At 41.6% G+C, this 25,066-nt stretch overlaps 1 pseudogene; it reads left to right on the forward strand.

Moving 5' to 3' along the window:
* Positions 1-1,419: 1,419 nt before the first annotated feature.
* LOC139415625 (ankyrin repeat and SOCS box protein 2-like) lies at positions 1,420-16,615 on the forward strand (annotated as a pseudogene).
* Positions 16,616-25,066: the final 8,451 nt, after the last annotated feature.

Below are 25,066 nucleotides of genomic sequence, written 5' to 3' on the forward strand. Positions count from 1 at the left end.
CACTTGTAGATATGCCAAGGTGCATTGAAGCTGTTCTGGATTGTGGTGGCCCAACGCCTTATTAGGACACTTTATGCTGGCGTTTCCTTTATTTTGGCAGTTACCTGTACCTGTTCCTGAAGGACAGTGATGCTGTCTCATTGCAACTTGATGGGGCTCCACTGGTTCAGCTGGCAGATGTTCTACTTCAGCATGACATGGGCGGAGATTGTTGCGATGGATGGTACCGGTCCAACCCTCCCTCCCTTCAGGGCGAAGTGTCTAGCAAGCACTATACCTCAATCATTCATAATAGAGTCTTTGCTCAGTTCATAGTAGGTGATAGTTTGTTAATCAGTTTGTCAAGTTAATCAGTTCTATTCATTCTCAGCCTATGCAAATTAGTTCATCTTTCATATCAGACGGTGAGAGCAAAACAGTAGATGTCATTTGATAAGTATGGTTGATTTACCAAAATAGATTTCAATTGCAATATTTATAGTATTTTTTTATGACCACTGTGGAATTTCTTCTGATAATTGGGTATATTCCGCTGGAAGGTGACTTCCATGTATTTCTGATCACGGAAACAATCAAGTATTTTTTGGTGAGGTGGGGAGATAAACTTTTTCTCTGGGTTTTCCTTAAATATGGGTATGAGTGATCATCAATCATGCAATAGTCCATTTGTCCAGTAATTTAATGGTCCAAAAATTACTAATTGATTGTATTCATTAGGTTGTGTAATAATTACATAGTTTCCATGTTTATGTGTTTCCACTTTTATGTGTCCAGCATTCCTGGATAAGTAATAATTGTTGATTAGAATGTGTGCGTGGGCGTGCTTGCACTTCACTTCAGACAAACTCCTCATGAGGGCGCCAAATAACTACAGAGCGCCAAACTACTATGGCTGACCCTGTAAAACAACACATTTCATACCACCTTTTTTTTTACTGTAGTTATATTGTTAGACTGTAGCATGGCTATACCACACAACCCAAACAAGTGCATTACTCATGCAATGTACTGTCCATGTTATGATGGCCCACATTTCTTCAAAAATAATCATCTACATTGTGTACATCTACATTTTATCTTGGAATGTCTGTCAAATTCGATTATGATCCATCATTAGATTAGATTCAAAATGTATATGGTAGAGGCAGACGTTCTAGTCTTGAAACACATCTGAGAAGCAATCCATTCTGTATCCATGATTGAGAACTACATTGTTCGGCATTATAAACTTAGTACGGTATGTAAATAAAAAACATGTCAAGGTAAAGGAAACTATTAATCAACTGTTGATTGACAGATGAACAGCCCACCTTTTCTGCATAATCCATCACATGTGATCCATCCAGTACATATACTGTAAGATATGGGAGTCTGGTTCCACTTCCAGCACAGTGGTCTACTCTGTCTGAACTGAGGAACGCCACATAATTTAGTATTTATCAGGATTCTCTGACTCTGTCTTTACTAGCTCACAGCTCATTTCAACTAAGTAAGAGCAAATCAAAGCGGTAAGTTAGGAAGCAGACATTTTATATACATGCATTTTGATATATTGTTTTTAAATGCTCCTCTGTGATTCTCTCCAGTGAATTTTACAGATGATAACACACAATAGATGTGGATTTATGTGACATTGCTGTTGTTTGGTTTTACTTGAGTTGAGTGCAACAAAAATCTATGTAATTTCACATTCTGGATTGTTTGGTGCAATCTTTATTATGCTGCGCTAAATGTGAATGTGGAGATAACAATTTCATTGCAAATGTGGTCGAACTATCAAAAATTCCTATAATTGCATTCATATAACTGAACATATAAATCCTATAATTGCATGTGTGGTTGAACTATCATATAATACGTATATGATGATGCCTCAATTAGAGTGTTATATATTTTCTTCCTACCTCGTATGATTCTTGTTATTTGTTGCACTGCACCTTTTCCCCCATTCTCCTTAAAGTGATCAGGTAAAAACAGTTTGAGAAACCGTGAAAGGTCAAACTATTTAGAAACCATTACCTGAAGGAGATTATACGGTAAATCACACTATTGTTTTTTACCACACAGTAGAATTTTATGGGTTGATAATACAACCATGCTCTTTCGTTGAGCAAGAGGGCGTTCCCTCACAGCGTCAGTCGTGTCAAGCGTTAGCATATAGTTGTCTAGTACAATTTTGAAATGAGGAATTATTACGCACACCCAGATGGGTGACACACCCTGTGTGTTACTATCTTTACAATACATACCTGTGTGTTACTATCTTTACAATACATGCCTGTGTGATACTATCTTTACTATACATACTGTACCTGGGTGTTACTATCTTTACAATACATACCTGTGTGTTACTATCTTTACTATACATACTGTACCTGGGTGTTACTATCTTTACAATACATACCTGTGTGTTACTATCTTTACAATACATGCCTGTGTGATACTATCTTTACTATACATGCCTGTGTGATACTATCTTTACAATACATGCCTGTGTGATACTATCTTTACTATACATACGGTACATGGGTGTTACTATCTTTACAATACATACCTGCGTGTTACTATCTTTACAATACATGCCTGTGTGATACTATCTTTACAATACATGCCTGTGTGATACTATCTTTACTATACATACTGTACCTGGGTGTTACTATCTTTACAATACATGCCTGTGTGATACTATCTTTACTATACATACTGTACCTGGGTGTTCCTATCTTTACAATACATACCTGCGTGATACTATCTTTACTATACATACCTGTGTGATACTATCTTTACAATACATGCCTGTGTGATACTATCTTTACTATACATACTGTACCTGGGTGTTACTATCTTTACAATACATGCCTGTGTGATACTATCTTTACTATACATGCCTCTTGTGGCTTGATTATACCACCGAGTCGATGATGAGGCTGCTTTAAGATACTTGAGGAGGTTGTTGTTGACCTTCTGTCTTGTCGCGGTGTTCTTGGTCTTTTGTTTTCCTGTTGCCTGGGCCCTAATTCTATCACCAGAAGGTTGGAGAGTCAAGCATCTACTGTGTCTTCACTGAAGGTTGTGATGCATGTGTGTGTGTGTGTGTGTAAGAGAGGGAGAGAGGAAGTGTGTGTGTGCACGCACGCATATATGTGTGTTAGAGACCATCTACCAGGTGCAAAGGATTAGGCTCTTGGCAGCCATTCAAAAATGATCAAATCAGCGTTTCGCTTAATTGCTAATTAACTCAACTAGGCTTACTTTGTGCAGTGCACTTGAGTCCGAGCCGGGTCTTTGTGGGGTTATTAGAGGTTGTGTTGCAAGTCATTGGGATCATGCTAACTAAGGTGGCAGTCCAATTGACTGGCAAGTACATGTCCTTCAAGGTGTAATATTTCAAAGGTATCAATCTACTAACCATGTTGAATAGTTCATGTTTATCTTCTGAGGTGGTTAGCATACAATATTTGCTGTTGTCCTAGGTTTGAATTAGACATTCACTGTTGGACGTATTAATGGACTGAACCAATGCTAACCCACTCACGGGGTGCCGGCGCTAATACTCTGATATTTGTTGGGTTTCTGTCATTGGTCATTCACTTTGTGAATGCCTATCCCCCCTGAAAGAAGTTTTAATACTGATGTTTTAATTTGGTTTCATTACGATAGGAAAGAATGAAAGTCGACTATCTACAGAACGTGCCTTCATCAGATGCAACCAGAAGCTACACCTTCACCAGCAATGAGGGGAAGCGCTGTGTGGCATGGAGACGCTATGATGGGTCTATGTATTTCACTGCTGAGCCTGAAGAGTGAGTATGCCTCAACCTTACTATAGTATGTTCCCATATTACAGTATTTTAAGTACACCATAAAGGAGCAATCACCTAACCATGGATCTGTTAAAACTACCTCGACAACATCCGCTGAAAAGGCAGAGCGCCAAATTCAAAAATATTTTTGGGAAATATTAAACTTTCATACATTCACAAGTGCAATACACCAAATTAAAGCTTAACTTCTTGTTAATCTACCCATCGTGTCCGATTTCAAAAGGCTTTACAGCGAAAGCACACCATATGATTATGTTAGGTCAGAGCCAAGTCACAAAAACACTTACAGCCATTTTCCAGCCAAAGAGAGGGGGGGGAAAAAGCAGAAATAGAGATAAAATTAATCACTAACCTTTGATGATCTTCATCAGATGACATCATAGGACTTCATGTTACACAATACATGTATGTTTTGTTTGATAAAGTTCATATTTATATCCAAAAATCTCAGTTTACATTGGCGCGTTATTTCCAGTAATGTTGTGCCTCGAAAACATCCGGCGAATTTGCAGAGAGCAACATCAATTTACAGAAATACTCATCATACACTTTGATAAAATATACAAGTGTTATGCACAGAATTATAGATATACTTCTCCTTAATGCAACCGCTGTATCAGATTTCAAAAAAGCTTTACGGAAAAAGCAAACCATGCTATAATCTGAGTACGGCGCTCAGACACAAAAACAAGCCATACAGATACCCGCCATGTTGTGGAGTCAGTAAAAGTCAGAAATAGCGTTATAAATATTAACTTACCTTTGATGATCTTCATCAGAATGCACTCCCAGGAATCCCAGTTCCACAACAAATGTTTATTTTACAGTTCTATTACAGTTCGTAGAAACATGTCAAACGATGTATAGAATCAATCTTTAGGATGTTTTTAACATAAATCTTCAATTATGTTCCAACCGGAGAATTCCTTTGTCTTTAGAAATGCAACGCAGGTCGCTCTCACGAGCGCACGGTCAGCTCATGGTCTTCTGCCAGACCTCTGGTTGAAACAGCTCTCATTCTCTCCCCCTTCATAGTAGAATCCTGAAACAACGTTCTAAAGACTGTTGACATCTAGTGGAAGCCTTAGGAAGTGCAATATGACCACATAGACACTGTATATTTGATAGGCAATGAGTTGAAAAACTACAATCCTCAGATTTCCCACTTCCTGGTTGGATATTTCTCAGGTTTTCATCTGCCATATGAGTTCTGTTATACTCACAGACATCATTCAAACAGTTTTAGAAACCTGAGAGTGTTTTCTATCCAAATCTACTAACAATATGTATATATTAGCTTCTGGGCCTGAGTAGCAGGCAGTTTACTCTGGGCACGCTTTTCATCCGAACGTGAACGTGCTGCCCCCTGTCCCAAACAGGTTTTAACTGAAAGTTTCATAGCTACCATAGCACTTAACTCCTCTTGAATACCCAGCCCCACATCAGCAAGGGAGTAACAATTGTCAAATCAATGTTGACGGTCAATCGTCTGTGAACGGAAAAAACTGAACTAAACAAAATTAGCCAGATTAGGTACTTGGCTCTTCTATGAGTGTGAAAGTGTTTGTCTGTGTGCAAATGTCTATGTTCTATTCTTTGCATCACTTGTTATTGAATACAACTCAAGTAGAGAACCTGCACTTAATTTTCTCTATTCTCTTTGAGGCTGGTCGACCCGGTCGTCAAAGCCATTAAGGGTGGTGCTGTGGGTGCTCTGACGGAGATGGTGAGGACTGGGAGAAACCTGACGGAGAGGAATAGGTTGGGGTGGCTGCCTCTGCACGAGGCCGCAACCCATGGGAAGAAGGAATGCCTTGATATCTTACTGGAAGGTGAGCCACAAAGTTTTGGGATTGTGCCAATCCCCATACCATCACACCCTATTAAATATCAAAACTGTTTTTGGAATTCCTGTTGCATCTGTTATTAGTCCCCTTCAACCAGGCATTGAATGTAAATAAATTAGCACTAGTGTCGAAAGAGACCTTTCACAATACTTACTGCATTAATTTCAAAACGACTTCTTGCTGAATACCCATGAGGGATAGGCTAGCGATAATGTATGAAGGTTTACTGTGCTAATAAAGTACCATGCCAGGTTTTTGACTTGACACGGTCTGATTTCACAGTATCTTCTCAATTCTGCAACGTCTAAATGTCTAAATGCCATGTGATTCTTAAACACCCAACATTTTAAACTGTCATTATGATCACACTTGCTCATACAACTACTAATCCTGTCCTGTCATTGAATCCAGCCCACCCTGAGGTGATTAACAGGCGCACAATGAAGGGCCAGACTCCTCTCTTCCTAGCTGTGGTGGCTGAACATGTGTCCTGTGTCCAGTGCCTGCTGGAGAAAGGAGCTAACCCCATCATCGCTGACAAGGACAGGGAAACCCCTCTATATAAAGGTGCATACCTATGCATAAAGGACACCCGCATGCCATTCTTTGAGACAATGATTGCAAGTTTGGGTAATGTGAAGTTATTAAGTCACATAACCAAATCTTACAGTGTCCATATTAAGACAGCATCAATCTAGCTCATTTTGTTTTTTAACGTTCAGATTTATAGCCATAGGATGATCGGGCTGTATTCAACAAAACATGTGTTCACTGTTTCTCTCCCTCTCTCTAAAAATCCATCCATATGTCCCATTCAAAGCTTGCGAGGGAGAGAATGTTGAGATGGTGGCAATGCTTTTGGGCTTCGGGGCCGGGGTGAACAAGCATTGTATTCAGGGCTGGACCGCCCTCCACGAGGCTGTGATCCGCAACAACATGGAGATATGTGTGCTGCTGATGAAGGCGGGGGCCAAGCTCAGTCCAGTCAACATGTATGGTATCACTCCCCTGTTCGCTGCAGCCCAGACTGGACATGCTGAAGTACTGAACTTCCTCATCACCAATGGTAACCAGTATTCTGGCTTGGGCGTTGATCTGTGTGTTGATCGGCTTAAGTGCAGATAAAAGCTTTTGTCATCAGCTTTATTAGATATGTGATTCCTATCACATTCCAGGTTGAATTTATTATATTTTTCGAAGTATTTTTTCTCCCGCAAGACAATGTAATTGTGTTAATTAAACCGAATGGCATGCCACTGAAGTCGTACATCCTAAATGCTAAAGAAAGTTCCTAGTGACATTTGTCTCGTGTAAAAAGTCTGTGTGGGCCCTTTGATGATACAGGTGCAGACGTTAACAGCCAGGCGAACGATGGGGCAACACCGCTCTATGAAGCCTGTAAGAATGGACATGGGGAGATCGTGGAGCTCCTGCTGTCTCAGAAAGCAGATGCCAACAAACCCACCAAAGCTGGACTTCTGCCCATTCATATCGCTGCCCAACGTGGATATGATGAGTAGGTGGAAATATCATACATTCTCATACAATAACTACATTGTTACGACAATATGAATGGATTTGATGACAATTAAATCTTCATTCAAAGATTTTGTGGGAGTAAAGGTTCTGGTCTCCATTTTCACTTTATGGTGTTATGTGTAACGTCACTAACGTTTGTGAGGAAAGACCACACCTTGAAACATTTACATCTCCTCCCCTCTCGACAATCAATGGCTGTATATATATACCACAGTTTACCCATTATATAACCAGATACTCTAGTGGCCGCTCTAACAATGAAAATAAATGTCTTCAAAAATGGAAGGTCAAGTGGGAACAACAGGCACTATGGTTTCCACTAGTTACCACAGCAACAAAGTCAAAATGGACTATATCCTAAAAATGTATGAAAACAAAAATGTGCTTTTTGGTTTTAATTTAAGGTTAGGGTTAGGCATAAGGTTTGCAGTGTAGTTAGGGTTAGGTTTAGAAATCACAGAAATTGTAGAATCAGGTCAGGTTTATGACTTTATGACCAGGCACAATTCTGATGTAAAGTGTTATTTCTCAAAGTTGCCGCGATGTCACGTTTCCTACTTATATCAGTATACTCGTACTTGTAAGCTAATGCACTTCTTAACATAGTAACAACCAAAACATTACAAAACTTATATTCGATTAAATCAAGTTTGATTGCGCCGAATACAACAAGGTGTAGACCTTACCGTAAAATGCTTACTTACAAGCCCTTAACCAACAATGCAGTTCAAGAAGAGTTAAGAAAATATTCACTAAATAAACTAAAGTAAAAAATAATAAAAAAGTAACACAATAACATAACAATAACGAGGCAATATACAGGGGGTACCGTGAGGTCATTTTTACATGTAGGTAGGGGTGAAGTGACTATGCATAAATAATAAACAGCGAGTAGCAGCAGTGTACAAAACAAATGGAATAGTACAGTGGCCATTTGATTCATTGTTCAGCAGTCTTATGGCTTGGGGGTAAGCCAAATGTAGCAAATCAGCCATTACATTTTATGTTAACTAAATTCGACACCCTCATGGACATCCATACAAAAACTTGTTTAAATGGAAAGAAAACGTATCGTACTGGAGAAGACATATTTTGGGTTGAGATATCTTGGGATTCATGCTTTAGAGTTTTATTTTGGTTCGTTTGCTACCTTCAGGCTCATTATCCTCTCATTTCACGGACCAGCAAGCTACCAGCCTTTTTGACATTTACTCTTCGCTCCAACATGCCTCAACCCAGGGAGTATGCAGCCCACTCTCAAGACCGCGCTTTCCACGAGCACATCTACCTACCGACACCTCCATAGCCACAAAAGAGCATCTCCCGGCATCATGCAAGCCTCACTCCTCAGTGGACGCATTAAACTTTTCTTAAAACAGCATACAAGTCCCGACAATTCATTTATATATTCATTTTTATATATTTATTTTTATTTCACCTTTATTTAACCAGGTTGAGAACAATTCTCATTTACAACTAGGACCTGGCCAAGATAAAGCAAAGCAGTGCGACAAAAACAACAACACAGACTTACACATTAACAAACGTACAGTCAATAACACAATAGAAAAATATATGTACAGCGTGTGCAAATGTAGGAGAGTAGGGAGGAAAGGCAATAAATAGGCCACAAAGGCAAAATAATTACAATTTAGCATTAACACTGGAGTGATAGATGTGCAGATGATGATGTGCAAGTAGAGATACTGGGATGCAAAAGAATAAGAGGATAAGTATCAATATGGGGATGAGATAGTTTGGTGTGCTATTTACAGATTGGCTGTGTAGAGGTACAGTGATCGGTAAGCTGCTCTGACAGCTGATGCATAAAGTTAGAGAGGGAGATATGACTCCAGCTTCAGTGATTTTTGCAATTCGTTCCAGTCATTGACAGCAGAAAACTGGAAGGAAAGGTGGCCAAAGTAAGTGTTGGCTTTGGGGATGACCAGTGAAATATACCTGCTGGAGCGCATGCTGCAAGTGGGTGTTGCTATGGTGACCAGTGAGCTGAGATAAGACGGGGCTTTACCTAGCAAAGACTTATAAATTACCTGGAGCCAGTGGGTTTGGTGACGGACATTTAGCGAGGGCCAGCCAACGAGAGAATACAGGTCGCAGTGGTGGGTAGCATATGGGGCTTTGGTGACAAAACGGATGGCACTGTAATAGACTACATCCAGTTTGCCGAGTAGAGTATTGGAGGCTATTTTGTAAATGACATCGCCGAAGTCAAGGATCGGTAGGATAGTCAGTTTTACCAGGGTATGTTTGGCAGCATGAGTGAAGGATGCTTTGTTGCGAAATAGGATACCGATTCTAGATTTAATTTTGGATTGGAGATGCTTAATGTGAGTCTGGAAGGAGAGTTTGCAGTCTAACCAGACACCTAGGTATTTGTAGTTGCCCACATATTCTAAGCCAGAACCGTCCACAGTAGTGATGCTTGGCGGCGGGAGGGGGGGGGGTAAAAATTGGTTGAAGAGCTAGCATTTAAAAGCAGTTGGGGGCCACAGAAGGCCTGCTGTATGGCGTTGAAGCTCGTTTGGAGGTTTGTTAGCACAGTGTCCAAAGAAGGGCCAGATGAATACAGAATGGTGTCGTCTGAGTAGAGCTGGATCAGAGAATCACAAGCAGCAAGAGCGACATCATTGATATATACAGAGAAAAGAGTCAGCCCGAGAATTGAACCCTGTGGCACCCCATAAAAACTGCAAGAGGTCCGGACAATAGGCCCTCCGATTTGACACACTGAACTCAGTCTGAGAAGGGGTTTAGGGTTCGATTTTCACAGATTCCTATCTTTGCAAATTGAACGAGTAGAAATACGAAATCGATTGTGCATGCTATAGGGACCTTTTTAGCATATGAAAAATTATTTTATCTAACAAAACGAAACTTCATGTTATCTCTGGGACCTTTTGGATGATAAATCAGAACAAGATTTCAGAATGTAAGTACAGTTGGTGAACCAGGCGAGGCAGTCATTTGAGAAGCCAAGGCTATTGAGTCTGCCGATAAGAATGTGGTGATTGACAGAGTCGAAAGCCTTGGCCAGGTCGATGAAGACGGCTGCACAGTACTTTCTTTCATCGATGGCGGTTATGATATCGTTTAGGACCTTGAGCGTGGTTGAGGAGTGCCCATGACCAGCTCAGAAACCCGATTGCATAGCGGAGAAGGTACGGTGGGATTCAAAATGGTCGGTGATCTGTTTGTTAACTTGGCTTTCAAAGATTTTTGAAAGGCAGGGCAGGATGGATAGGTGTATAGCAGTTTGAGTCTAGAGTGTCTCCCCCTTGGAAGAGGGAGATGACCGCAGCATCTTTCCAATCTTTGGAGATCTCAGATGATATACGAAAGAGAGGTTGAATAGGCTAATAATAGGGGTTGCAACAATTTCAGCAGAGAATATTAGAAAGAGAAGGTCCAGATTGTCTAGCCCAGCTGATTTGTAGGGATCCAGATTTTGCAGTTCTTTCAGAACATCAGCTGTCTGGATTTGGGTGAAGGAGAAGCAGGGGGGGGGGGGGGGGGGCCGGGGCAAGTTGCTGCAAGGGGTGCAGAGCTGTTGGCCGGGGTAGCCAAGTGGAAAGCATAGCCAGCCGTAGAAAAATGCTTGTTGAAATGATCAATTATCGTAGATGTATCGGTGGTGACAGTGTTTCCTAGCCTGGGAAGAGGTGGTCTTATTCTCCATGTACAGTGTCCCAAAACTTTTTGGAATTAGTGCTACAAGATGAACATTTCTGTTTGAAAAAGCTAGCCTTAGCTTTCCTGTCTGAGTATATTGGTTCTTGACTTCCCTGAAAAGTTGCATATCGTTAGGGCTATTCGATACTAATGCAGAACGCCACAGGATGTTTTTGTGCCTGTCAAGGGCAGTTACGTCTGGGGGGAACCAAGGGCTATATCTGTTCTTATTTGTAAAAAATGTTGAATGGGGCATGCTTATTTAAGATGGGGAAGAAAGCACTTTTGATGAGCAACCAGGCATCCCCTACTGACTGGATGAGGTCAATATCCTTCCAAGATACCCGAGCCAGTTTGATTAGAAAGGCCTGCTCGATGAAGTGTTTTAGGGAGCGTTTGACAGTGATTAGGGGTGGTTGTTTGACCCGCGGACCCATTACGCATGCAGGCAATGAGGCAGTGATCGCTGAGATCCTGGTTGAAGACAGCAGAAGTGTATTTGAAGGGCAAGTTGGTCAGGATGATATCTAAGAGGGTTGGTTACGGATTTAGGGTTGTATCTGGTAGGTTCCTTGATCATTCGTGTGCGATTGAGGGCATCTATCTTAGATTGTAGGACGGCTGGGGTGTTAAGCATGTCCCAGTTTAGGTCACCTAACAGTATGAAATCTGAAGATAAATTGAGGGCTATCAATTCACATATGGTGTCCAGGGCACAGCTGGGGGCTGAAGTGGGTCTATAACAAGCGGCAATGGTGAGAGACTTGTTTCTGGAAAGGTGGATTTTTAAAAGTAGACACTCAAATGGTTTTGGCACAGACCTGGATAGTATGACAGAACTCTGCAGACTATCTCTGCAGTAGATTGCAACTCCGCCCCCTTTGGCAGTTCTATCTTGTCGGAAAATGTTATAGTTAGGAATGGAAATGTCAGGATATTTGGTGGCCTTCCTAAGCCGGGATTCAGACACAGCTAAAGCAGTGAATAAAACAAACTTAGGGAGGAGGCTTATAAGGTTAACATGCATGAAACCAAGGGTTTTACGGTTACAGAAGTCAAAAAATGAGAGCGCCTAGGGAATGGGAGTGATGCTGGGGGCTTCAGGGCCTGGGTTAACCTCTACATCACCAGAGGAACAGAGGAGGAGTAGGATAAGGGTACGGCTAAAGGCTATAAGAACTGGCCGTCTAGTGTGTTCGGAACAGAGAGTAAAAGGAGCAGATTTCTGGTCGCGGAAGAATAGATTCAAGGCATAATGTACAGACAAGGGTATGGTAGGAAGTGAGTACAGTTAAGATAGACCTAGGCATTGAGTGACGATTAGAAAGTGTTTTTCATCTCGGGAAAGCGTGCAGTAATTAATCTCAAAGCAGTCCCTGTTCCACATTATCCTCTGTGTTAACTCCATAGTTATTTTATATATTATGGGCTGGCATCAAAAACCATACAGCTGCTAGGCTACACTCTCAGGAAAAAGGGTTCCAAAAAGGTTATTCGACTGTCACTGTGGGAGAACCCTTTGAAAAAAACATTTGGGTTTCCACGTAGAAAAAGGATTCTACCTGGAACCAAAAAGGGTTCTCCCACAGGGACAGCAGAAGAACCATTGTATGTCCTGGATGTCACATTGTGCCATTTAAGGCAAGAATCTCATCGTTCTAAGCATTCTCCCTTCAATTCCGTTTTACCTTCATTCATGTTGTGTCATTGTGGACAGTGGTGTAAAGTAGTAAAAAGTAACAATAATTAAAATGACTACTTAAGTAGTTTTTGGGGGTACCTGTACTTTACTTTGTTATTAATACTTTTGACAGCTTTACTTTACTTTTACTGCACTTGTCACGCCCTGACCTTAGAGAGCCTTTTTATTTCTCTATTTGGCCGGGTATGGTTCCAATCAGAGGCAGCTGTCTATCGTTGTCTCTGATTGGGAATCATACTTAGGCAGCCTGTTTTCCAGCCTAGTTTGTGGGATCTTGTCTTTGTATAGTTGCTGTTTAGCTCTACAGAGCTTTATGTTCGTTTCGTGTTTTGAAGTTTTTTGGTGTCCTTTGAAAATAAAGTGAAATGTACGCCTATCGCGCTGCACCTTGGTCTCCTTCCAACGATGGACGTAACACCACTACTTTCCTAAATAAAATTATGTACTTTTTACACCTACATTTTCGCTGACACCCAAAAGTACTAGTTCAATTTTGAAAGCTTAGCAGGACAAAAAAATTGTCCAATTCATGGACTTATCAAGAGATTGTCCCAGGTCACCACTACTGCGTCTGATCTGGCAGACTCACTAAACACAAATGCTTTGTTTGTAAATTATGTCTGAGTGTTGGAGTGTGCCGCTGGCTATCTGTAAATGTAAAAACATACAATAATAATTGTGTGTGTGTGTGTGGCATGAATGTGTGTGTGAGTGCATGTGTGCTAAGGTGCGGAGAATCCGAGCAGGTGGTCAGTCCAGTTCAAGTGTTCAGCAGTCTGATTGCTTGTAGATAGAAACTGTCTCTGAGTTTATTGGGATCAGACGTCATGCTCCGATACCATCTGCCCAATGGTGAGTGAGTAAGCAGCTCGTGACTGGGGTGTGTGGGGTCCTTGACAATGCTGTTGGCCTTCCTCAGGAACCGTTTCTAGTAGATATCCTAGATGGGTGGGAGTACGGTCCCAGTGATGTACTGGGCATGGTGCAGTGGTAGTATTTGGAGAGGACCCGTGGTGGCATGTCAAATTTCTTCAGCCGCCTTAGGAAGTGGAAACGCTTTTGCACCTTCTTGACAAGAGTGGTGGTGTTGTTGGTACATCCACCTCCACCATGTTCCCCACTGCCCGACAACACCACCCTCACGAGGGATGACATACCTTGTCGCCTCCACTGCCTGATATTCATTCCACCACCACCAAATCGTCCGCAGCCCAATTCTTCCTCAGTAATTATTTCTAACTACAAGATCCGAGCTCAAGATCACGCCATAATCTTTACCACCAAATGCTGTAAGAGGACTGCACTTCCCCATTTTGCGTCACCTCGATTCCCATCTCAGCTCAGACGTTTACCATTCATATCATCTACCCCTGACCTCTGGACACTCAGGGCATCAGAACTACCATCCATCCATTCAAACCATCAAGCCCTCTGACATGTTCACGTTCTCGGACATCTCGGGAGTCCTGACCCTTCCTCTTTGGGGATTAACTCTGGGCCGAGAAGCAGAGACCACCAAGACTCTGTCTTCATCTCTCCCTCCCAATCCTTTAATGACCAAGTAAGCAACAACCTGAACCATAAAGCTCCTTCAACCATCCTTAACCATCAAGCTCCATCGACCAACCTGAACCATCAAGATCCTTCAACAATCCTGAAACTTGAAGTTCCTTCCACCATCCCGATCTATCAAGATCCTTCAACCACCCTGAATCATCAAGCTCCATCAACCATCCTGAACCATCAAGCTCCTTCAACAATCCTGAACGTTCAAGATCCTTCCACCATCCGGTCTATCAAGATCCTTCAACCATGCTGAACCATCAAGCTTCGTCAACCATCCAAAACTGTCATGCTCGTTCAGTCATCCAGAGTCGTCCTCCAATCATGCGACAGCACCTCTCATGACACCTACCAAGAAGCTTTCATTCTACAACCACCTAAAAATCATCTAACCTCATTTCGAAGCCTGCATGACGTCATTCCACATTCATACCTTGTAACCTTTTCCTGCATTAAAATATTTACATATTTATGTTGAAGATGTGGTCTGTACCTAAAGTAGTGAACCAAAAGTTATTGTTAGACAAAGCAGAATGTGCTGTAGATCGTCACCTAACCACACTAGGATTCTTTGAACCTCTTCACTAATCTCCTATCCCGTCAACTATTCCCTGTGCTTTTCCTATTCAGGATCGTGTCCAGACTGATCCAAGTCACCAGCAAGTCCAGAGTGCGACGCAGTGGCATCAGTCCCCTCCATCTTGCCGCCGAACACAACAAAGACAACACCCTGGAGGTTCTGATCGAGGCAGACTTCGACGTCAATGCCAAGCTGTCCAGCGACCGCTCTTCCATATACCAGGATCGGCGAACCACTGCACTCTATTTTGCAGTCACCAACAGCAACATTGATGCTGCTGCCATGCTTCTTGAGGCCGGCGCAAACCCCAACCTGGACATCTTCAACCCGCTACTGGTGGCTGTGAAGCAGGGTTGTGTCCAAATGGTGTGCTTACTGGTGGAGCACAGGGCAGACGTCAATGTTAAAATCCCAACTCACCCCACCTCGTTCCCGGCAAGTGTCATGTTCTGTATGAAGTATCTATCTCTGCTCAAGTACCTCTTGGACAATGGCTGTGACGCCCTATCCTGTTTCAAGTGTGAGCATGGCACCAAACCACACCCACCGATGAGGAATGTATACAAGGATGACCTGGGTCTCTGCCATGAGGAGCCAGGTGTGCAGGTAGGTGGGATTAGCAGAAAGATGGTTATTTTGTGGTTTGAGAGAAAATATGTTTGGGCAAGAGTTAGAACAGGAAATTACGTGCTAGGTGGTTGGTTGGGGGTGGTCGACATGGGAATGTCAATAGTTTGAATCCAGGCATATTTCGTTTTTTACTGTTTTGTTTTCTAACCCTTACCTTAACCACTTGTTTGCATGCCAAAGTAGAACCTTACCCTAACCACTCACCAGCATGCCTCAACATAACCTGTTCACCTTGCATGTACATTTCTGTCATTTTGAGATTCAGAGAATGAGCGATTCTCAGGCTCTTAGAATTCTGTGTTTGTTGTGAGATCAAGTTGGCCACTCGTTTATTTAAATTTGATGGTAACGGTAACCACTGCGCTGGCCCCCCAAAACCAGAGACTAGGGAGCAGTTTTACCACAGAATTTAAATAACTTAGTTGCAGTTACGTTTGCGGCATCTTGTGGCATTATGCTTCTAAATGCATTATGTATAGCATTACTTGATTCTGTCAAGGCTCAGGAGAAGACCCAGATGCAGACAGTTTCGAAGTAACAAAAGTTTAATACAAAAACAGGGGGGCAGGCAAACGACAGGTCAAGGGCTGGCAGAGGTCAGTAGTCTAGAGCAGAGTCCAAAAGGTACAAAACAGCTGGCAGGCTCAGAGTCAGGGCAGGCAGAATGGTCAAAAAATGGGAAAGCTAGAAAACAGGACCTAGAGACACAAAGAGGAGCATTGGGAAAAAACGCTGGTTGGGTTGATGAAACAAAACGAACTGGCAACAGACAAACACAGGTATAAATACACTGGGTATAATGAGGAAGATGGGCGACACCTGGAGGGGGTGGAGACAAGCACAAAGACAGGTGAAACAGATCAGGGTGTGACAGATTCCTTTTTCTACTCTACTGTCAGTTCTGTGACATTATCTCCAGTCCCTCAATACGTCATTGGGCAGGACCCATCATAGATGCACTTCTAGACTACGTCGGTAATGTGCAGCTGTGCTCCAGACTCATTGAACATCTGGACAGCTACGAGGCCTGGGCCTGTATCAAGGAGAAATCGAGTGAGTACCTTCTTCCTCAGGGTCCAACTGTCTAAACAGGTTAGATATAGTTACACAAGTTTGCAACAACCTTCAAATGTGTCAAAAAGGACATTTAAGGGTGACATTTTCCTAAAGTTCCCCCTCACAGAAATTGTTCGAACAAAGTCACAACATACATTGCATTGCAGACTATAATTTCACATAGTTTACAGCGCAGGTGGCTTTGCGACAAGACAATGTTGCCCTAAGACATTTCCTAGTGAGTACAGGATTTTCCTTCTTCCATATGCTTTTATAACACTGTAACTAAAGATTATTTTATGGAGAACCTATACTTGTGCATGCCAATCCTTTATTCAACAGTACCCCCACGGAGCCTTTTGCAGTTGTGCAGGCTGAAGATCCGACATCGGGTGGGAGTCCACAGACTGAGGCAGATCAGCACCTTACCCCTACCGGGAAGACTTGTCAACTTTCTGAACCATGAGGAGTGATCCATAGCACAATAAGGACACTGGCATGGAATTCAATACTGTAGAATTGCTAACATTCTGTTTATGCATGTGATTGTGTCTGGTTAAAGGTCAATTCTATATGCATACAGCTAATTGTAGTATAAGGATTGACAAAGCTCATATGAGTTTACCACATCCTGAATCAATGCAGATTTAATCATTATTCTTTTACATTTTGGTTTACACACAAACATTTAGGAAACAATGTGGTAAGCCACCGAACGTTCCAAACAAACCCCTTCATTCAAAGAAAATTGAAGGAGCATGACAGGCCTGGCATTCTATTTCAATGCAGAGCGTGCAATCCGGACTTGTTTGAACAGGAAATCTTGCATTTTGTTACAATGGTGCTCTTACTTGATTTCACCCTTTATGAAAAATTGTTTTTTAATCTTGTTGCTTTTATTTCTTAAAGTAGAAGTGAAAAATGTACGTATCAGTATTTTGTTTTTATGTATGGAGTGAAACTTATAGTCAATACTTATTGTGTGAATGCACATGCCTAATAAGCTCCCACCTTTATTTGTCTATCCATGTTACATGTACCTACACAGTGTCACGTTATACATTTGATTTTTGTTGTGTTGTTCATAAGTTACTGTTGAATGGCTTGCAGCTTTAAGACTTTCGGTGTAATCAACCTTGGGAAGTTACATATTCATAGGAAATAAATTAACTAACACACACATACATCCCCCTTAAGCTCTACAGCCCCCTCTCCATTCCATTTTCGCAACAGAGCCCAGTGTTTTGAACACAACACTCCCTGCGCCCTTTGACCACCAGCACTTTCATGTCCCCTGCACCTGCCTCCCCTAGCCAGTGTCTCTCAGACGGTCAAAGGGACTATGAGGCTCACAGTAGATGGCAGCAGCGGCGGATATGCTGGCTTTGCATATCATTGTGTTCCCCCATGAGGACGGCTAAAAATACATGGGCCACTATAACCACCACCTGCTAGAAGAGGCCGGAGCGCTGGTTCAGGGTCAGATATTATCTTTAATCCTCCTGATGGTTAAAGTTAGGATTTGCGGTTTGATCATATGATCCTGGATCTGTGGTTAAAGGAGACTTCTACCTCGAGCGAGTGAGTTTTTGGTACTGATGGGGAGCACAGAAGGGATAGTTCGGAGCTCTCTCTAGAACTGAACCAGTAAGAGAATCTGTACGAACAGAGTTTGTCAATGACAGTCCTGGGTTCCCAATGAGTATGCAGGTTTATGGAAGGGGATTGCTAGTTCAAATCCCAGGTCTGATGGGGAAAATCAGGCAGAATGTAATCAGCTTCCCTCAAACTAAAACCCTTTCTTAGGGCTAAAAACCAAAACAGATTTGTGGACATGGACCACCACATCATAACAAATGTCACGGCTTGAATGGTTGGATCATAGTGCTTATACAACTAGCGTGAGGGTTATGGGTCTGAAGATAATTGTGGTTAGACTTGCACTGCTTTTTAAATTGTTATGTATGGATTATGAATGTGTAAAGAAGTCCTTATGTTGGTACCATTCATTAAACTGTTACCCAACATGGAACATGGTATGTGTTAACTTTAAATCACTGTGAATTAAAGTTTCTGCTAAATGTACCAAGTAACACCACTGATTCCCTACACTAGGGCTGCCCAAACTTCTTCCTGGTGATCTACCATCCTACAGCTTTTCAGTACAGCTGATTCTACATATTAGCAGCTCACCAAGACCTTAGCTAGCTGAATCAGATATGCTAGGTTAGGGTTGGACTGAAAACCTACAGGATGCTAGATCTCCAGGAAGAGGGATGGACAGCTCTGTGCTACACCAAGGGAAAACAACCACATGTAGACCTTACTGAATATCTACACGCCACTAGGTGGTAATATAGCTCCACTGCATTTCACAGAGACCAGCAGGAGCATTCAAATTGCTAACTAACAGAACAATATTCAGTCTTATATCTGCAAGTTGTGTCGAAATTTTAATTGTTCCTTTTTCCTGATGCTATCTTGATCTATGTTTTAGAAATGAACACTTGGGATGACGAAGTACATAGGCCTAGACCATTCTGAAAATATTGCATTCTTGGATGGCATATAAGCCTTTGCACCTCGTCAAATTAACTATAAATTAAGCCTTTGCCAATTTCATTTGACATATTTTTATGACATAAGGGCACTGGAAGAAATAAAACCAAATCAAATGAAACTTTATTTAGGGCTCTAATCAATCCGCATTGCTTCAGCATGCTTCAGCAATACAGGTTGAATAGATCTCTTAAGGAGCATTTAAACATATCAACACACTTTACATTCAAATTAACAAAGTAACACATATATATTTTTAAATAAGACAAACTGTTTCGTTGTAAAAAAGACAGAAAAATTATATAATAAACAACGAAAGAAGAAAGTTTGTTTTGGTTCAATTAGCCAGATGTGGAAACTCCTTTTGGCACGCGGTTCAACTGGCCAATCATCTCACAATTCCAACTGTAGGCTGCAGTCCCTTGGTGTGTCCCAAATGACACCCTATTCTCTCTATAGTGCTCTATAGTCCCAGCTCCCAGTTGCCATTTGGGACACAGTCCCAACTCCCGGTTAGTCACTTGTGAAGTTGGGCCTGTGTCAGAGAGGTCAAGAAAGAACATGAATTATCTCCAAACCAGTGGTTAGGACGAGGCTGGGTTTATTACCCTTTGTTTTGGGAAAAAGTCTGGAGTGGACAAATAATGCTGACCAAAGGCAGTCTACTGGTTCCACTTTCAATGAGCCACTTTTTTTTGTAATGCATTAAAGATTATACATACTTAAGGATTTATATGGAATGCGCCCGAAATGCATCCATTTCCCTTCATAGTGCACTACTTTTGACATGGGCCCACAGTCCCCACCTCGAGGACAAAATATTTTAGTGGCCCCTCTTGGTGGAGGAGAGAAATTGTGCTGCAATTTTACACATTTTGCCATGTGGCGTAGAGAAAATGTTGCAGTTTTTAAGAAAATTGTCTGCAATTCTACACATTTTTCCATGGGGCAGAGAGAACATTATTTCAGGTGATTCTACTCATTTTGCCATGGGATGGAGAAAATGTTGCGTAATCTGTGTATAATGTAGGTAGAGGAGCCTCTGATCTTATCTGTAGGGAGCCTCATTGAACTCACGGCCCCAACTGTTCGCCACCTCTGTCACACAATTCCCCCGTCAGCCACACATGACGGAAAAAACACCCTTACTAGGGAACATTCAGCACCCTGTCTCTTTCTTGCTTTTTCACACCCGTCCTTGTAACAGAACGACGGATGACACGTGAATTGACAACATGGGGTCTTTCTCTTCTTACACTCAGGAAAAGCCCTCCTTTCTTTCACCCGTCAGCCACACATGACGGACAAAAGACCCTCGCTCGGGAATATTCTGCACCTCTGTATCTTTCTCACTTTCTCACACCCCTCCTTTTAAAAGACCGACGGATGACCTGTGAATTGACAAAATGCGGGCTTTCTCTTCTTATAATCAGGAAAACCCCTCCTTTCTGCATGTGTTTTTGGTTTTTGCTGTCTTTTGTTTAAATATGGATGCCGACTTCTGTTGGTTGGGGTGTGTGGTGTATTGGGGGCCGCAAAGGGACCCCCTGTCAGTTGTGACTACTCTGTGGTAGAGTGAGGTAGTGTGGACTGTCAGACTTTGAAAAGTGGCCCGACACCCATTTGACTTATTCACTGACCCGGGCCCATGGCCCACTGCTTCCATGCTGTCAATCACAGGAAGGTGAAATAAGGCTGTATTTTGAGCTACCAAGGCTCTCTCACAAACACGTACTGTATGTATTAGGTATCAGCATACATGCTGATGTGAACATTGAAATTCATTACTATAGAGTTCAAATTTGAATACAAACTGTGTGGGAATGTGTCACGTGACATCAAAATGATGTCATTTCCTGGTTGTAAACTATTTTGGGGGTTTCTTTTGCAAACAGCTAAAGATGTATTTTCATGATGAAATTAAAGTTCCAGTTCTCTGCCCCTTCCACTTGGAATAAGTTACAAAATAACATACAATGACAGGAGCTTTGGTTTACAATGGAGTAATGAAGCAACACAAACATAGGCACAGACACATGCATACACACACATAATAACATATGCGCTATACACATGGATGTTGTGTTTGTAGTTTTGTGGTAGTGGAGTAGGGGCCTGAAATCTGTTATGAATGTATTGTAATGTTTTAAAAATGGTATAACTGACTTAATTTTGCCAGACCCCAGGAAGATAAAACCTGATAAAATTCAAAAGTTAAATAAAACATTCTAGTTGTTATCTGGTCAGACAACCATATAAGAAAATACAGTGCATTTAGAAAGTATTCAGACACATTTTGTTACGTTACAGCCTTATTCTAATCAATCTACACACAATACCCCATAACGACAAAGCAAAAACATGAAATGTTTCCAAATGGATATTTAAAAAAAAAGGAAATATCACATTCACATAAGTATTCAGACCCTTCACTCAGAACTTTGTTGAAGCAACATTGGAAGCGATTACAGCATTGAGTCTTCTTGAGTATGACGCTACAAGCTTGGCACACCTGTATTTGGGGAGATTTTCCCATTCTTCTCTGCAGAACCTCTCAAGCTCAGTCTGGTTGGATGGGGAGCGTCGATGAACAGCAGCGTTCGATCAGTTTCAAGTCTGGACTCTGGCTGGGCCACTCAAGAACATTCAGAGACTTGTCCCAAAGCCACCCCTGCGTTGTCTTAGCTGTATGCTTAGGGTCGTTGTCCTGTTGGAAGGCGAACCTCTGCCCAGTCTGAGGTCCTGAGCGCTCTGGAGCAGGTTTTCATCAAGGATCTCTCTGTACTTTGCTCCCGTCATCTTTCCCTCGATCCTGACTAGTCTCCCAGTTCCTGCCGCTGAAAAACATCCCCACAGCATGATGCTGCCACCCCCATGCTTCACCGTAGGGATGGTGCCAGGTTTCCTCCAGACGTGACACTTGGCATTCAGGCCAAAGAGTTCAATCTTGGCTTCATCAGACCATAGAATCTTGCCTTTTGGCAAACTCCAAGCGGGCTGTCATGTGCCTTTTACTGAGGAGTGGCTTCCGTCTGGCCATTCTACCATAAAGGCCTGATTGGTAGAGTGCTGCAGAGATGGTTGTCCTTCTAGAAGGTTCTCCCATCTCCACAGAGGAACTCTGGAGCACTGTCAGTGTGATTATTGGTTTATTGGTCACCTCCCTGACCAAGGCCCTTCTCCCCCTGATTGCTCAGTTTGGCTGGGCAACCCGTTCTAGGAGAGTCTTGGTGGTTCCAAACTTCTTCCATGTAAGAATGATGGAGGCCACTGTGTTCTTGGGGACCTTCAAGGCTGCAGAAATGTTTTACCCTTCCCCAGATCTGTGCCTCGACACAATCCTGTCTCAGAGCTCTACAGACAATTCTATCAACCTCATGGCTTAGTTTTTGCTCTTACATGCCCTCTCAACTGTGGGACCTTATATAGACAGGTGTCTAATCATGTCCAATCATTTGAATTGACCACAGGTGAACTCCAATCAAGTTGTAGAAATTTATCAAGAATGATCAATGTAAACAGGATACACCTGAGCTCAATTTCGAGTCTGATAGCAAAAGGTTTGAATAACTAAATGTGGAAAAGGGGAAGGGGTCTGAATACGTTCCGAATGCACTGTATGTAATTTTCTTGTTGCAAAAAATATGTTTACAAAACGTCCTGTTACAACTTTGACATCATTGCAGCCATTTTTACCAACTGCGGCTGGGAACAGAAAAAATGAAATTGAAAAAGTAGTGATTTCATCCTGCACTGAAGACTGGAAGACTAAACATGTAAACACTCCACATATTGATGTGAAATAACAAACAAACTCTTCAGCCATAACACCCCACATGAAATAAATACTATGGTATATGTATATACTATAGTATTCACTGTAGTGTTTTTGCAGACATTACTGTAGTATTCTATAGTATATGCAGTTTACTACGGTATAAATACTGTAGTATTTCTGTAGTTTTTGCAGACTTGAGTGATTTTGAGAAATCTTATTTGACATAGAAGTGGGGTCTTTCTCCTTGAGGAAACCTACTGGACAAACACGTTTGATACCGGAGCTCCGAGGCATGCATCGAAGCAGCTAACTTCGAAGTAGTGTGCCGGTGCGTGTATCACTTTAATGGAAGTTCTGTTCTGTGAAGGGAGCAATACACAGCGTTGTACGAGATCTTCCGTTTCTAGGAAATTTCTCGCAAGGAATAGCCTTCCTTTCTCAGAACAAGAATAGACTGACGAGTTCCAGAAGAAAGTGATTTGTTTCTGGACATTTTGAGCCTGTAATCGAACCCACAAATGCTGATGCTCCAACTAGTCTAAAGAAGGCCAGTTGTATTGCTTCTTTAATCAGCACTACAGTTTTCAGCTGTGCTAACATAATTGCAAAAGGGGTTTTCTAACGATCAATTAGCCTTTTAAAACGATAAACTTGGATTAGCTAACACAACGTGCCATTGGAACACAGGAGTTTTGGTTGTTGATAATACACCTATGTAGATATTCCATTAAGAAAAATGCCATTTCCAGCTACAATAGTAATTTACAACACTAACACTGTCTACACTGTATTTCTTATCAATTTCATGTTATTTTCAAGGACAAAAAAGGTGCTTTTCTCTCTAATACAAGGACATTTGTAAGTGACCCCAAACTTTTGAACAGTAGTGTAGGTCATCAAAGCTTTGTTTGATTACATGCTTTTTCAAACCGTGTTGTGCAAAATCCCACTGATTTTTCTGTGGTCCAGGTGCTTTCACCGTAGGTATAATTAGGATTTTATATTAAAAGCTTCTCCTGGTAGCTTAGTAAGTACAGTAGGGAACTACGGAACATTCATGGATGTGAGGGTATGAGGTAGAATCCCGTTGAAGACCCAAAGTTTTGGAAAAGATTTATGTGAAACCACACTTTCTGCACTGTTGTTCAAATTATTTGCTTTATTTAGTATAGTATAAGCTTTCATATCCCCTCCTCTCCCCTGTAACTACTCCCCAGGTCATTGCTGTAAATGAGAATGCGTTCTCAGTCAACTTACCTGGTAAAATAAGGGTAAAATAAAAAATAAAACAATTCTGTCTTAAGCATCCTAAATAATGCCATAGATTCCATTTTTGAAAAATATTAAACTGAAGGCAAAAAATGGAAGCATGATGTAAGATGCGAACCTACTCTAGCCTTCCAACTGAATATAGGCTACTAAAGCCAACGACTTACTGCTGCACTACATCGTTTTTCTGAAAACAGTGTATCTGAAAATCACACACCGCTATTTATTGCTGACAAGCAGATTAATTAAGCTCAAATTAGCTCCAACGCCTTGGTAATCCTATCACCAACAAATACTCAAAGAACACATTTCCCATAACCTGTAGGTAAGTCTGGCATCTGAACAGAGAGTTCAGTACTTCTGCTTTTTTCTTTAACCTGTAGGGAACACACTATATGGTCTATATTTGGGATGTAGGTTTCTCACTAATGGGTGGGACAAATTGGGATGATGGGGATGGGTGGGGTATATGCAAAATGTAAGACTGTACTGTTAGTATAGTTTTAAAAAACAATTTTTGCGGGACACTGTGGTGTATTTTCGGACTTTAGTTTAGTATTTACAACAGTATCTCTTTCCGGATAATACTCTAGTATTTACTATAGTATTCTACAGTAGGATACTATAGTGTGTAGTATAGTGTTCTACAGTATACTAAAGTTAACTAGCAAATTCTATAGCAAGTACTATAGTATTCGATAGTAAACTGTAGTATTGTTTCATGTGGAACAGTCTGGGGATGGCTTAAAGTGCTATTCGCTGAAGTTGTTGTTAAAGTTATTGTTGTTGATGACTCACCCTGACCAATAAGTTGACCACAACAAACATTAGTGCATTTCTTTTGGTCGGGAATAAGGGGACTGAGATCACACAGATATCCTGCAGATTATTTTGAAAGGGAATTACCTGATGACCATGCTTCAAAGGGGGAAAAATGTCTATAACATCATCATTTGTAAGTGGAGGTTCCTCCAGGTAGGAAATCGAGGGTGGTTCTCCTTAGCCCTCACTGAAGTGCGTACATTATGC

The sequence above is a fragment of the Oncorhynchus clarkii genome, chromosome 8 (genome assembly GCF_045791955.1).
Source record: "Oncorhynchus clarkii lewisi isolate Uvic-CL-2024 chromosome 8, UVic_Ocla_1.0, whole genome shotgun sequence".
NCBI lineage: Eukaryota > Metazoa > Chordata > Actinopteri > Salmoniformes > Salmonidae > Oncorhynchus > Oncorhynchus clarkii.